This window comes from Macrobrachium rosenbergii, chromosome 9 (genome assembly GCF_040412425.1).
Source record: "Macrobrachium rosenbergii isolate ZJJX-2024 chromosome 9, ASM4041242v1, whole genome shotgun sequence".
Lineage (NCBI taxonomy): Eukaryota > Metazoa > Arthropoda > Malacostraca > Decapoda > Palaemonidae > Macrobrachium > Macrobrachium rosenbergii.
In genome coordinates, this window is record NC_089749.1 from 47,776,053 (window position 1) to 47,790,836 (window position 14,784).

Below are 14,784 nucleotides of genomic sequence, written 5' to 3' on the forward strand. Positions count from 1 at the left end.
ATATATATATATATATATATATATATATATATATATATATATATATATTAGTGTGCGTGTATTGCACCAACGAGGAAGGGAGAAAAGGGTATCTACTTAGGACAATGTTCAAATCCATGGCTTAAAACCCTTCTACTACAATGCCCCGTCCCCCATATCCTACGATCTTTCCTCCACTCCTCCCAAAACCCCCACGGCCCCAACATCCCCCTCCTCAGGAGAAACGGATCCACTCAGACGTTAACAATATCAGGGGGCATTACCCGACTCCTGCTCCCTTCTGAATCTTCAGGGGATTGAGTGAGGCTTATCCCTCTCCTTAATTCTCGAATGCTACTCCCTTCCCTATAGCATCTACACATTCGCCTACATCTACACAAGTCCCTCCATCTATGTATAAACCTAAACCTACGCCTACTTCCCCAAGACCCACACCAGTTTGGTTCCTGCCTGAAGCCAACAACCGCACACACTACCTCGACCCCTTTTCAATAGCAGGGGGTCATTTCCCCTCTTCCATCCCTGCCCCCTCCCCTCCCCTCCCCTAGGTCAACTTTCCCTAAGGCTTTAGACGGCCCTAGCCCCTCACCCAATCCACCTCATAATGGGATCCTTTATTATCCTTGCCTTCAACAACGTGTTCTTCCAGCACAGCGAACAAGGTAGGATTTTCCAGTTCTCATTCTGGACAATGCAATTTCCAGGCTCTGCGGAAGGTGATGGCTCCAAACTTCCGCTTTCTCCATTTCTTTATTTTCAAGTTCATATTATCTATATTTTTAATTCTATTAATTTTCCGACATTAACTAAAATATACTTGTTATCGCTCAATTTCTACCGTAAAAGATTTTCTCTTCATAACTTGATTGTTTTTGCTTATTACGATGGCTAAACATATTTTAGCTTGCATATTTCCTGTTTTTTTTATTAATATATTTTTTATTGATACTATTCATTACCTCCAATGCCGTACGCTAATATTAATAACCGTAATAGTTTCATAACTGTTACTGTTACTGTTATCTATTTTCATTTCCATTCTTCATTTGCTTTATTTACTTTTCTTCGAAATTTCCTTTAATGTCAGAAGTTAACTGTTGTGTTGACTGGTATGCTAAGATACTTGGAGATTATTACTGATAATTTCTCGGGATGTTCGTCATTTAGTTCTTACAAGGCAGTCATTTCTATCACAATCATCACCGCCGCCAACAATGTTATCATCATTAGAAAGTCTCTCGGGTTCATTCATATTCTGATTTGCTTACATTTTCATCTCATTATACTGTACGTCTCGTCTCGATATGCAGCCAGAAATTAATTGTATGCGACCTGTTTTTTTCATTGTTATCATATTTTATGTTTTTTTACTACTATTCTCAATATTATTACTGTCCTTACCATTATTATGAATATTTTTTATACTTCTTCAGCAACCGTGTGGATATTGACGATTTATCATTTTTTATCATGTTATCTCATGTACCTAGAATGTGTATGTTACTGTCTCTACTTTGTATATTCCATGTATACGGCATTGAGCTGGAATAAAGTCTATTATTATTATTATTATTATTATTATTATTATTATTATTATTATTATTATTATTATTATTATTATTATTACTGATAGTAATTTCTTATGTAATAACCCCAAGCCTAATTGTTTTTCACCCATCATTTAACTGAAAGTTATGCAAAATCAATAACTTCCTAAGAAATAATTCCCGTAAATCCGCGTCTTACTTTAGTTAACAGGGTATTGTTACGAATATGTGTAATTTATTTTATATCAGATAATAAAAGTGAATGTATTTATAAAAGAAAAATATTCTTTAAACGTAAAGCATTAAAAGCAATTCCGACTGTCAGGAGGCCCACGAGAGAGAACTTTGGGTCTTCATGAAATTATACGACTCTCAAAGCAATATAAGAACAGTAGACTGTCAATATATTTAACTATTATTATTATTATTAATAATAATAATCATCTACAAGTGCAATGCAAACTGTTCTAGCTTGAAATAGTGCTCGAAATTTTTTTCCACTTTCCCATTTTCTGTTCATGTTATAGCAAAGCTTTCTCCAAATTACTTATCAAAATTGAATATAATGTTAAAAACACATTTAAATGAGTATATTCTAAGGCCCAAGCAGATTCTTTCATTGAAATCGACCCAGTCTCTCTCTCTCTCTCTCTCTCTCTCTCTCTCTCTCTCTCTCTCTCTCTCTCTCTCTCTCTCTCCTGCGTCGCATTTAATCCTGGACAGCAACCATGACCAGAGACGGAAATAGCGCTGGGGCACGTGGCTGGAAAAACTAGCAAAATAGGCTGCTCCTGGAAAACACAGCACCGGAACAGAGATTGTAATGAGTTTGGGGAATTCTTTCGTCAACTGGGATTTCAAGTGTGTGTGTGTGTGTGTGTGTGTGTGTGTGTGTGTGTGTGTGTGTGTGTGTGTGTGTGTGTGTGTGTGTGTGTGTCACAAATACAAAGGGAAAAGTGTTAAGAGTATTACAATGGAAAGAGAAAGATGGAAATTGGTGGTGCATCAAAAATAAAAAATCTTTGATCATAGTCACACGACTGTTTGAAAATCCCTTATATTGTCAAACATTTTTTTCGTGAAAGCGAAAATGAATGAAACTGTTGAATAAATTTTTTTAAATAATCTGCAATAATGAATAATCTAAATTAAGACTTTACTGTGAAGGAAAAAAAAGGTTGCCTCTTATTGCACGGCTCGATAATGAGCTTCATTATCGAGCCCTGGCAACCTATGGCTCAAAAGTGGGGCCGATTTCCAAACTAGGTTCCCAGGCCACGATAATAAAATCTTAAGGCTCATCGACCCCAGATAATGTAAAGATACTCAAGACTGCATAAAAACACACAGCTAAATAAAAAAAAAAAAAAAATACTGAACCAGCATTTGGACCTAGAACAATCTCAAAATCTATTCGTCTCCTACTTGGGCCATAGCCCACAATTCCGAAAAAAATTTCATAAAAATCCGCCCGTATATTCTTAAGATTTGCTGTGACACACACACACACACACACACACACACACACTGGGAATACAGAACCACCTTCCCACTTCGCTCGCATCTTCCACCCTCCCCCTACGAACAAACAAATTCCTGCATATTTAAAAACAATAACTCAGGTTTCAACGACGAGGCTGTATAAGTCCCAAAGGCTTCGACAGGAAATACGTGAAATACTCGCGTCTGGAGGGTATGGTAGAAGGGAGGAATGGGATGAAGAACAAAACTGAAAGAGATGCCAACTGATTCTGACAATCTGCATCCCACAAGAAAACATTGTACTGCAAAGGGCCATGAGATGAATTAAGGTTTTTCATTAGGAAACATCAACGTTAATGCATTGAAGTTTCCCTGTTAAGGAAAGGATAAAAGAAAGTCGACTGAAGCGAGTCTGGTCATTTTTCAGTATCAAAGACTGGGAAAGAGGAGAAAAAACAAAAGAAAACGGGTAACAGAGGCAAAACAAAAAAGAGAAACAAGGGCATAAGAAACAGGAGAAACAAAGGCAAAGGAAAAAGGAGGAACGGATCAAAATAAAAGGAGAAACAATGTCATAGCGTTTTTAAGTCAAAAAGCGTAAATAAAATATCTGAATTGGAATGCATAGAGGAAGGCCATCTAAATGAAACGGCGAAAGTCAAACGTAAGGTCAAATCCTGAAGGTCAGATGTCTGGAGGTCAAGAGTCGAAAGTTGTTATTAAATATGCAGAAGTCCTGAGCAGACATTCAAAGTAGAGGTGAAGGCCATAGAATGAAGTTCACAGTATGAGGTAAGCGTCAGTGGCTGAAGTTCTAAGAGCTGAAAGTCAGAGAAGGAAGCCTAAGCGCTATGACGGAGAGTGAGTGACCTCCACTTTTACTATGGTCGAAGGCAATACGTTTGGGATCAAAGCACATGAGTGCTCGAGAATATGGGATAAAAAAGCAAATATTTGGTCACTAATATATTTTATCTGTACTAACACACACACACATTAGCAAAAGTCAAATTTAAAACCATAAAACCCTACATTTTGGCCAATACTATTAAAGATCGAATTACATTCAACATTCTTCGGTTAACTAAGGTAGCTCCAAACTAGATACACATACACACACACACACACACACACACACACACACACACATATATATATATATATATATATATATATATATATATATATATATATATATATATATATATATATATAAATATAAATATATATAGTATAAATATATATATATATATATATATACAGATATATATATAGAGATAGAGATAGATATAGATAGATATATATATATATAGAGAGAGAGAGAGAGAGAGAGAAAATGAATATCATACCTAACACTAACTAATCACTCAAAATAACGGATTATCGTTTCCATGACTTGAAAACGGAAGTTGGTCATCAGCAATCCTCCTAGCAACTCACTACTAACCTCAATCGTTTAGAAGTTATCTGGTGTCACTACTGCAAGAGAACAGCGTCATTGCCAAGCTGTCCTTCCCAAAGGACGAAGGAGTTACAAAAGAATGAAGAAGGCAAATTCATCTACTAGCCGTCTCAAACACTCTCCTATAGCGTCAAGCGTTAGAACAGTTTGTCATGGTGAAACACGGCGTCTGTAACTTGATAATCAAGTCCAGATTATATAAGAACTACAAGGAATTGGTAAAATCAATATGGCTACTGATATATGCAACCTCTTGTACTTGCAAATACAATAGTGGCGTTCAAAGGCTACAGGCACTTAGCAGAGATTGACTACTTGGCAATACTTGGAAGGCTGCTTCGCAACCAACAGCATTTTGATATAAAGTTTAGATAACAAGGACCAAACGGGAGAAACTTGCTGATGCAGTTGAGATTCACTCCGACACCTTAACCAGTAGGAAGCAAAATAAAGATTCTTCAGTGCATACGAATTTGTGAAGAATACGCAAACCTAAATATCTGGCAACAGGAGCCATGGATATACAGCACGGTTCAAGATCAATTCTATAAACGTACACACTTCTTGAACAAGCATACTGCTTACACAAACAGAGACTATTAGGCAGGTAACTGCAAATACATCGATGACAAAGGATTAGCAACTGCCAAATCTGGAAGTATGTTACTGAACTAGTCCTCCAAAAAGGAGTACGTATTCAGCGACTTCAAGTGCGACAGTACCATGCAACTAAATATATTTCAATTAAAGAGCAGCGAGTACAAGTTTGGATGAGCTATATGGCCCCCATATAAGAGATTTCGTAGCCACTTAAACGTGGATCGCTGAGGGAAAACCATCCTGTGAACATAGTACGAAAATTAAGGTTAAATTTAATTTAGTTTCAGCATATGAACATGCATAAAAAAGCAATACGTAAACATATTTTATGGATGTCCTATCTAACGAGAGAGAGAGAGAGAGAGAGAGAGAGAGAGAGAGTCTACGAAAACCAGAAAAAACAAGAAATCCCCTTAAAAAGGACACAGAAAAAATCAAGGTCCAAGATTTTATCCTTGAGGGACTCCACTTACGTAGGAATCCAAACCAAATCCGCAGTCAATTTCAAAGCGCATATATCCGTTCCACCGTCCATCTACCCACCTTCTCTCTCTCTCTCTCTCTCTTGTCGTGCGATCCCATCTTCCGAAATGGAGGATACCAAGAGAGGGGTGGACGATGGGAGGGAATTGAGCGAAAGAAAGAGATTCGCATTAAAATAAAAAAAGGGGGAGGGGGATAATGAGTTCGGACGCCAAGGTACACCCACAGAGAGCAACAGCGCAGGGCAGCAACAGCTGTGGGATGAAGAGGAATTTCACTAGCAAGCCCTGAGCATCATGATCACCACCATGGACGCCCCGAGGGGCACCGCCACGCGCCCGCCTTTTCCTTTGTGTAGGTAAGGTTTAGGGTACACATTGCTACCTTTCCACCGCCATCAACTGATTCTTCGGCACCACCACCACCACCTCCTCCACCACCTCCTCCTACTTCTCCCACCGTACACGCTCCAAAGGCCCTCCTCACCTTCCTCCTCCAACACCCAACTTGCCCCAACGCCCTGCCAGAAAGCAGAGGATACACACCCACACTAATAATTAATTAAACTAGGTTTTATGTGATTGTTCCATTTTCCGCCAACAAAGGAAATGATGTCTTGGGAACAAATCCCTTAGGGGAAGTTTATCATGATCTTTAACACATTTGGTTTAGTCGGTTCAAGCAATTAATCAAATAAGATCTCATATATTAAAAACAAACTTTCCGGACAGCCCGTTGCAAGACAGGAATGTTTATGGTCTGGTTAAACTAGTTGATAAGTATGTTATTAATGGATACCATATTACTCATTTACATTTCTTTCTCCGACCACTCTTCTTCAACAATGCCAACCCACCACATTTTTACTCCGAAGATTCCTCTGAAGGGCATGCCAAGAAAAAATATTTGAACCATTTCCTTTCTTTTTTAATAGCCTGCACCAGCACTCCCGAATAGTTTCGATGCACAATAACCCCGAGAAAGGAAAGATTCTGCAAGACGAAAGTCTCGACAATCGTTTTCACGGGAACGTTATTTTAACACTCATACTACGCAGATTCCTGAAAATCACGCAATTTATATCGTTATTACATTTTCCTTAACTTAAGGGACGCCACTCCTAAGGTACATTGACCCCTTGTGAGTGGGTACACGAAGCTGGTCTTATGTCATCCCAGGAACTTACTGCCCCACGAAAACAAAATCCATCAATTTACATCGTTATTCTCTTTCCATTTCATGCAGTGTTCGATTATAGTGCACTTAACACATTCACTCCTAGCCGAGTTATTGTAGTTTGTGCACAGTCTCCTTACGGTGTCCTTGGCATTAGTGATTTCGAACTTCCGCCAATAAAATGGGACGGATCATGTCCATGACGCAGGAAGTTGGTACGCCAGTTTAGTTCAAATAATCCAGTCAACCAAGTTAAACGAAGGTCATGTGGTCACCTTGTCTGCAAGTCTGTCAGACTTGGGGATATTTCGAGACGCTATCGGCTGATATGGGCCATGGCCCATGAAAGATCTGATTGCATAATAATATTGATCCGGACTCGTCCCGAATCTGGTCCTAGATTATTTGGATCTTTCCTAGATAGTGGTGGGTCGTTATCTAGGAATAACATTTCTTTGGGGTCATTATCTTTATGATATTTACAGTCTTTTGTTTATGTTTTTACGGTCATCCCCAACGGGTTTGTACTAAACACGCCGCAAAGGTGGATACATACCGGGTTAAAACCATGGGGGTCACCATCTAGGAAAGATCCGATTATTTTTCTTTCTTGTCGTTGCTGCATTATTCATGCAAACGTTTGTCTGTTTGAAGCTGTTACCACAAATACTCTTGTGCGTATGTTGTCGAGAGGACGTGCGCGCGCACACTGTATTATCTCATTTCTTGCGCACCGTCTGAGTATAGAATAACCTGGGGTTATGACACGATTCGTCCCCATAAATTATGAATCTGTTTCCTCTCGACTGACTCGTAATGAAGCAGCTAGTTTCAAACATGCAAGGCTCTGGCTCTCTCTCTCTCTCTCTCTCTCTCTCTCTCTCTCTCTCTCTCTCTCTCTCTCCGTGTGATTACCTGCGACTGACGTCCGAGTTGAATTCAGTTACCGAGATCAGAGGCTTTGCACTAAACGAATTGAACCCTTGGGGAAATTTATTGGCTTAATTTCCATCTCAACTATGCGTGCTTCATCTATAATCGGAGGGGGAGAAAAGGGGTAACGGAAATACCTGAGAAATCAGCATGCTTTCCATTGTCCAATAACCTTAGTATATGCGACGTCAGTTTACATAAACCAATAAAATCAATACTACTCTAGACTTCGTAAGGAGACCAACACACACACGCACACACACACGCACACACACACACACACACACACACACAAGAACACGCTAGCTTTTCTGTGACATATGATATTATTTCCCAGGGTACTACAAGCACGCGCGAGCGCATGAACACACACGGACACACATGCAAACTTTAGAGGCCAGCAGAAGAAGATACTGAAGGTGAGGGCCTGAAGGCCATGAACATCCCGAAGGTGATATCTTATCGAGAGTCAATCCAAGTGAATGCTCTTTCCGTAGCACGGAAATTAAAGAAAAAAAAAAGTTGTGAGAGAGAGAGAGAGAGAGAGAGAGAGAGAGAGAGAGAGAGAGAGAGAGAGAGAGAGTCAGTCTGGAAGCAGGTTACCATTGCAATGTTTTTTAAGAATACGGCAGAGGGCAAGAGATGAAACAGTAACCTGAAGGGAGAGAAAAAGAAAGAAGGAAGGATAAAAGAACCCTACTATCGAAAGACAAAGACTTGCTATGAGAGACTGAACCCACAACAACAATATTTTTTTCCTCATACTCACTCACGTTTACCATCTGCCCACTAGCTTATCAACGCTACTCTTTGGGTCACAGATCTCTCTCTCTCTCTCTCTCTCTCTCTCTCTCTCAAACACACACATGGGTACACAGCCAGGAAAATGTGTTAACATTTTTACAAACTATACTTAATTTCTCTTTCTCTCATAAACATACACGGAGCCTCGCAAATGTATTCACATTCTTGAATAAATTACATAACCGACTCTTCGTTCCTCTCTCTCTCTCTCTCTCTCTCTCTCTCTCTCTCTCTCTCTCTCTCTCTCTCTCTCTCGTTCAAACTTACTCGCAATGCATCAAAAATTTAATAAGAGCAAAAATTAAGATAAGTTTTTGAAGAATTAGCCTTCAAGCCAAACAGTTGATTCACGAAACCACATCCTCTAAAATCTAACAACTGAAAAGTCACCAACCACAGCTGAAGATTCTAACATCGCTGGTTGAAATTGCGACTGCCACAAACAAAACATTCTCTACGCTTTATGTTGGACTGCATTCCCTACATACCGGACACATCTTCGGGGGGTGTCGGGTGGTGCCACAATTAGTAACCGTGCTATAAACGGGTTGTGCCTTATTGCTATGTGGGATAGTATATTATTTTTTCTTATGAGCGTCTTTTTTTTTACGTATTACTGCCATAAGACCGTTGATATAATGTGTCCTATTTTATTACATTCGTTTTTATTAATTCACGAAGTCTGCCATTATCTATTATCAAATTAAGTTTAGTCACTAATTGATTGCTGTATCTGGCAGAGAGAGAGAGAGAGAGAGAGAGAGAGAGAGAGAGAGAGAGAGAGAGAGAGAGAGATAAGCAAGTTACCAGGGTATTACGTGGAGTTATGATAAAGGATTATCACAGTCACTAATCAATCTGACGAAACACCTTAAGACACAAATAAATAAAAATGAACAAATCACAAGGGCATTTTGATCACTGTGTCTAATCTCAGTTGGAGAGAGAGAGAGAGAGAGAGAGAGAGAGAGAGAGAGAGAGAGAGAGAGAGAGAGAGAACAGGCTATCTTAAAAGACTTGTTATGAAAGGTTTGTACCCACAAAAATAATATTTGACTCCCGGTGACCATCTGTCCATTAGCGCAGCAACGCCACTCTTATACCCAGACAGCATTTACACAAGCCACAAGACCCCTTGACATGAAAGTGGTTCTAAGTTAACTTGGAACTACTAATCTCAGTTCGGGTTGCTATTTTTAGTAACCCGACAAATTCCTTAGATCGTATACACTATAATCCATTTTACTCTCAGCTAATACAGATGATCCATTATCTTAGAACCCCTGAATTTCCTGATCTTGTAACCCACACCTAGTCCACCATAACTGTTTTTAAAAATCACATATCCAACACAATTTACCGACCGAGCTATCAGTAAAGATAGTAAGCCAATACGCGACACAGATACATATATAACACAAATTAAACAATCAAAAGTTCCATTATTTTTTACATCACGGCTTGAATACAATTTGGGTTGCTAGGTGGTTAATTTAAATGGAGCTGGCATTACGTCAGCACGAGCCCTCGCCTATAGGCCATCGGTTAGCATGGCAAGAAGCTGACGTTTATAATATGCCTAGTGTGGACCTTTCCCAAGCAACCGATATTATATTTTAAATTTCAAAAGTGAATCTTCAAGTTTTCAAGTCGTGGAGTAAATTCAATTGTTAATTAAGAGAATAGAAATAGGAAATCAGCCTTAAGTGACGCGAATAAAAAATCCGGTAAGTATGAAATTCAGTGTAAAGGCGCAATTTGAGTTATCACTTAGAAACATTAGTACGTTTGCGAATAAGAATTAGGTAATGCCATAAAATATACCGCTCAAATTATATGAATACTGAATCGATTAAATACATCCGAGACCACCATCAGAATTATTCTGGGAAAGGGACAGGACTTTATATAAAACCTCTCATGTTGGAGAGAGAGAGAGAGAGAGAGAGAGAGAGAGAGAGAGAGAGAGAGAGAGAGAGAGAGAGAGCAGTAAAAGGGGAACTATGACCAAGTAGTGTTTTCTCGAGTAAGGGTAATAAATCTTGAACGCGAGGATAAATTTGCACTTCTTCATATGCCACCCCTAATACAAGGTTGCCGAATGATCAGATATTGCAGGCCCCTATGGAAGATAATGATTCTTCTACTCAAGCGGATAATTTTATAAACCCAAAGGGCATAATTACTGGGGAGGGCCTCGACGAGGTAAAGCCTCCACTCGCAGAGGAATGGAGCCGATCTATAAGTAAATTTACAGGTTTAACTGCAAGGTTCTGGGGCCCTTCATATGCCACCCTGATGATGTTTCTTTCTCTCCCACTCCGGTAACAAGATTGCAAACTGATACCTTAATCCAGACGCCCATGGAAGGTGTACGTCTTTAATTATTATTATTATTATTATTATTATTATTATTATTATTATTATTATTATTATTATTATTATTAAAGTAGTTTAACCAGACCACTGAGCTGTGTACGTCTTTTAAGAGGATAATTTTATAAACAAACAAATGTGGAATGGAATGGAATATAGAGTTTAGGCCAAAGGCCAATCACTGGGATCTATGAGGTCATTCAGCGCTGGAATGGAAATTGAGAGTAGGTAGGTTTGAAAGGTGTAACAGGAGGAAAACCTCGCAGTCACACTGTGAAACATTTGTTAGGAGAGGGTGGAAAGTAAGATGGAGGAAAGATAATATGAATGGAGGTACAGTAAAAGGAATGAAAGGGGTTGCAGTTAAGGGCCCAAGGGACGCTGCAGAGAATCTTTAGTAATGCCTACAGTGCACCCTGTCCGACAAATATTCCACTGTAATTACATGGTTTAACTGCTATGCGTTTGAGACCTTGAAATGCCCAGTTGACGTTGCCGCTTGTCGTTTCCTCTCCCACCCAAGACATGGTGCCAGACTGATCCTCTATTGCTGGATTTGACGCATTTTCAGAATTACAAGCGTCATCTACATCTATTCACGTTATGAAGAGCATTCCGTTAGTAAATAAATAAAGACGGTTTGCTGGTTTGCCAAGTGAAAACAACGGAATATGGTACAGGGACATGAGCAGGTTTGCAAAAGACCCAAAATGAATTTCCAACACTAATTTTTGTGATTCAAGTAAACAATGAGGATATTTCTTCCTCAACTATGCACGCTATCGAAGGTTATGTTTGCATTAATAATAATGATATGGCACCTAACTATCACTCTAACTGATACGTCAGGCATAACAGTAACACTGGCCAATTATAAAGAAAAAATATACGATAGGTACTTTATACCAATCAAAAATCAACAACACCATAAAAATTATAAAGACTGCAAAATCCTAACCCACAACCGGAGACGCTGAGAGCCATTAACCGGAATCCTGTCTAAATAGGATCAGTTTCTCATACAGACCAGGAAGGACCTTGAGAGTCTCGCCATCCTTAGCAACATTAAGGACAAAGCACCTTGGCACTCAAGTTCATGGAGTACGTCCGCAAAAAACGGCCACGCCTTTAGGTCAAAATATTGAGGTTAGAGATAAATATCATAACACCAGAAAATACTGATCTAGGGGTTATGTAAGTTCACTAGAAAACAAAAAGAAAGAATAATGGGGATGAAACAAAAATAAATATGAATAAACTAACTGCACAGTAGATAAATACATACAACCAAATTCGACTAAAGAAATGAAGGAAGAATGATCTTATTTAGAATACAATGAAAATAAATATGCATGTGGAGAAAAAAAATATATGTGGGAAAATAAAAACATAAATGCACTAATAACCCAAATTAACTAGTAAACAAAACAGGTCAGGAGAAAATAAAAACAATTGCCTTTCATACATATTACAATAAAATAAAGAAATAAAGTATAATCAGTAAACGAAAAAAAACCAACTTATAAATGCCTGTCTTCTATTCATTCATACGGTCTCAGACTTGCCAAGAGATATTCCAAACATACAAAACACAAAGGCTAAGTCGTATAAAAGTTAGGATTGATACTCTACGCTTCTACGCTGGTTAATGATTGTGAGTACGACGGGTAATGGGATGATCATTTCCTAACCCTGCTGTCATATACTCAATAATTCATCTTGCTGGCAAAATCAAGTTATTTAACTTTTGAAAAGAAGTGAAGTTTGTGTTCTCAATCCCATTTCAATTCAAAATCCGTCCATACATCGTGTAGTAATGCTCTGCCAACAAAGGTCGAACATTTTTTTCTCCCGTTTCCTTGTTACGTAAAAGATGAGATCCCTCCCAACCACGAACATAAGAGACTTCTGGTCCTTAACAAAGGATGTGGGGAGGTGAAGTCCTTACTCACCCGGTACGCCAGGACGCTCTCCACTCGAGTACACCGTGTGTACCAAGTTGGGATTTTATGTTTTAATAGTCTCTACCTGGTTTGCATGAAGGACTTACAGCTGGGGTGCGTTTTTGCATGGAAACAGGTACGGGGTTTTTAAACTCTCTTATGAGGCATTGCGTCCCCTTCAACAATAATCAACAGGCCATTTCTTCACCTGCAAATTGCAGTATGGTGAAACTGAAAATTCCCAACAATAACAACAATAATAATTTTATTCTCAGACCGTTTGAAAAGACGTTGCAGGGAAGACCTTGATCAACGGAATCCTTCAAGGCAGTCCAGAAGTCCTTCTGACTCTTCTCATCCTTGACTGGGCCCCGGAGTCAAAAGGTGACATGCATGGAAACCACACTAACGTTGCTAGTCTGAGAAATGGAGACTGGATTCCAGGCTAAATCACGGGAATTATACGAAGAAAAGGTTACTTAATTATGATAAAACCTATGCCACATTTCTTTCCGCATACGGCGAACCAGTTATAACATTTCCGACCGCCTGTTCTCTCTCTCTCTCTCTCTCTCTCTCTCTCTCTCTCTCTCTCTCTCTCTCTCTCTCTTTGAAATAAACTATATTCACTCACTACCATAATTAATTTAACAGGTACACGCTTCCAAGACACTAACGTCAGGTTGGGTCGTTTCCGTTATTACGAATTATTTCTAACCGGCTCTTCCTCTTACTCTATGAGATAATCCGTTTAAATTACTTTTGTAAATTACTTTTCAAAAAACACAAGAGCAAAAATTAAAATTCAGTTGATTATTCTAATTGTAACTCAGAATGCTAAACGCAGCACGCAAATCAGTAAACACAACACTTGGCACGCGCGGAAAACACAGATTACAACGTATGAAACAATAAACAAAACACAAATACAAACGCACGTGGGAGATTTCAACGGCCACAGGATGTATCTTCAATTACTTACTGCCTCTTACGAAATCCAACTTGGAGATCATTTTTATGGGTGTTACAGTCCTTGTCTGCGGATTTGGTACTTGTAATGGAAAAAGAAAAAAAATTATAACAAGCTTTTAATAAAATGCACTAAAAAGTAAAAAATAATTTTGAGACACAACAGGATTTTCTTACAATTAATCATGCCTACAGAAATAAAAGCTTGGGCTCCAAACATGGAAGGAAATGCTAAAAGAAATAACTTGTAGCATTTCCTTCCATGTTTGGCGCCCACGCTTTTATTTTTGTAGACACGATTAATTGTAAGAAAATCCTGGTGAGTCTCTAAAAATTATTTTTTTACTTTTTAGTGCATTTTAATAAAAGCGTGTTTAATTTTTTTATTTTTTATTTTGTACTTTTTAGTTTTGACAGAAATTGTAACCAATTTATGAATGTAGCTAACGAAAATTGAACGTGATATCCAGTCGAGCTAAAGAAGGTTTGAAAAATGCGTTGAGTTATTAACTTATTCTACAGAGTCAAAGAAGATATGAAAAATCCAAATAGTTTCATACAAATCCTGAGATACTGGGTGAAGTCACTGTAGGGTCACTAGAGGTCACCGTTGACCTACTGATCATGAAGTTGCATCGTCACCCGGACTGAGTAACCATGCAAAATTTCGAGTCCATCGGACGAAGGGAACAGGTCGAAAATTGAGTTACAAGATTTGACCCAGACAAACAAACAAACAGACGAAAGAGCAACCTAAATAAAAGCGTATAGAAATGAATTTCCATCGAATTAAAAACATAGGTAACGTTTAAGAAACTACTTTTGTCTAGTGATGAACTGGACATTAGTTCCCGATACAGTTTACTACTTTGAGTTGTAATCCAAAAAGTTTATGCCACAAACGGGTTATATACATTTTCGGTCTTACTCCCGAGATAGTGTGGTTCTGAATAAGCTGAAAGGGCTTTAATTTGATATACTACATACTGTTACCCATATCAAGTTTAAG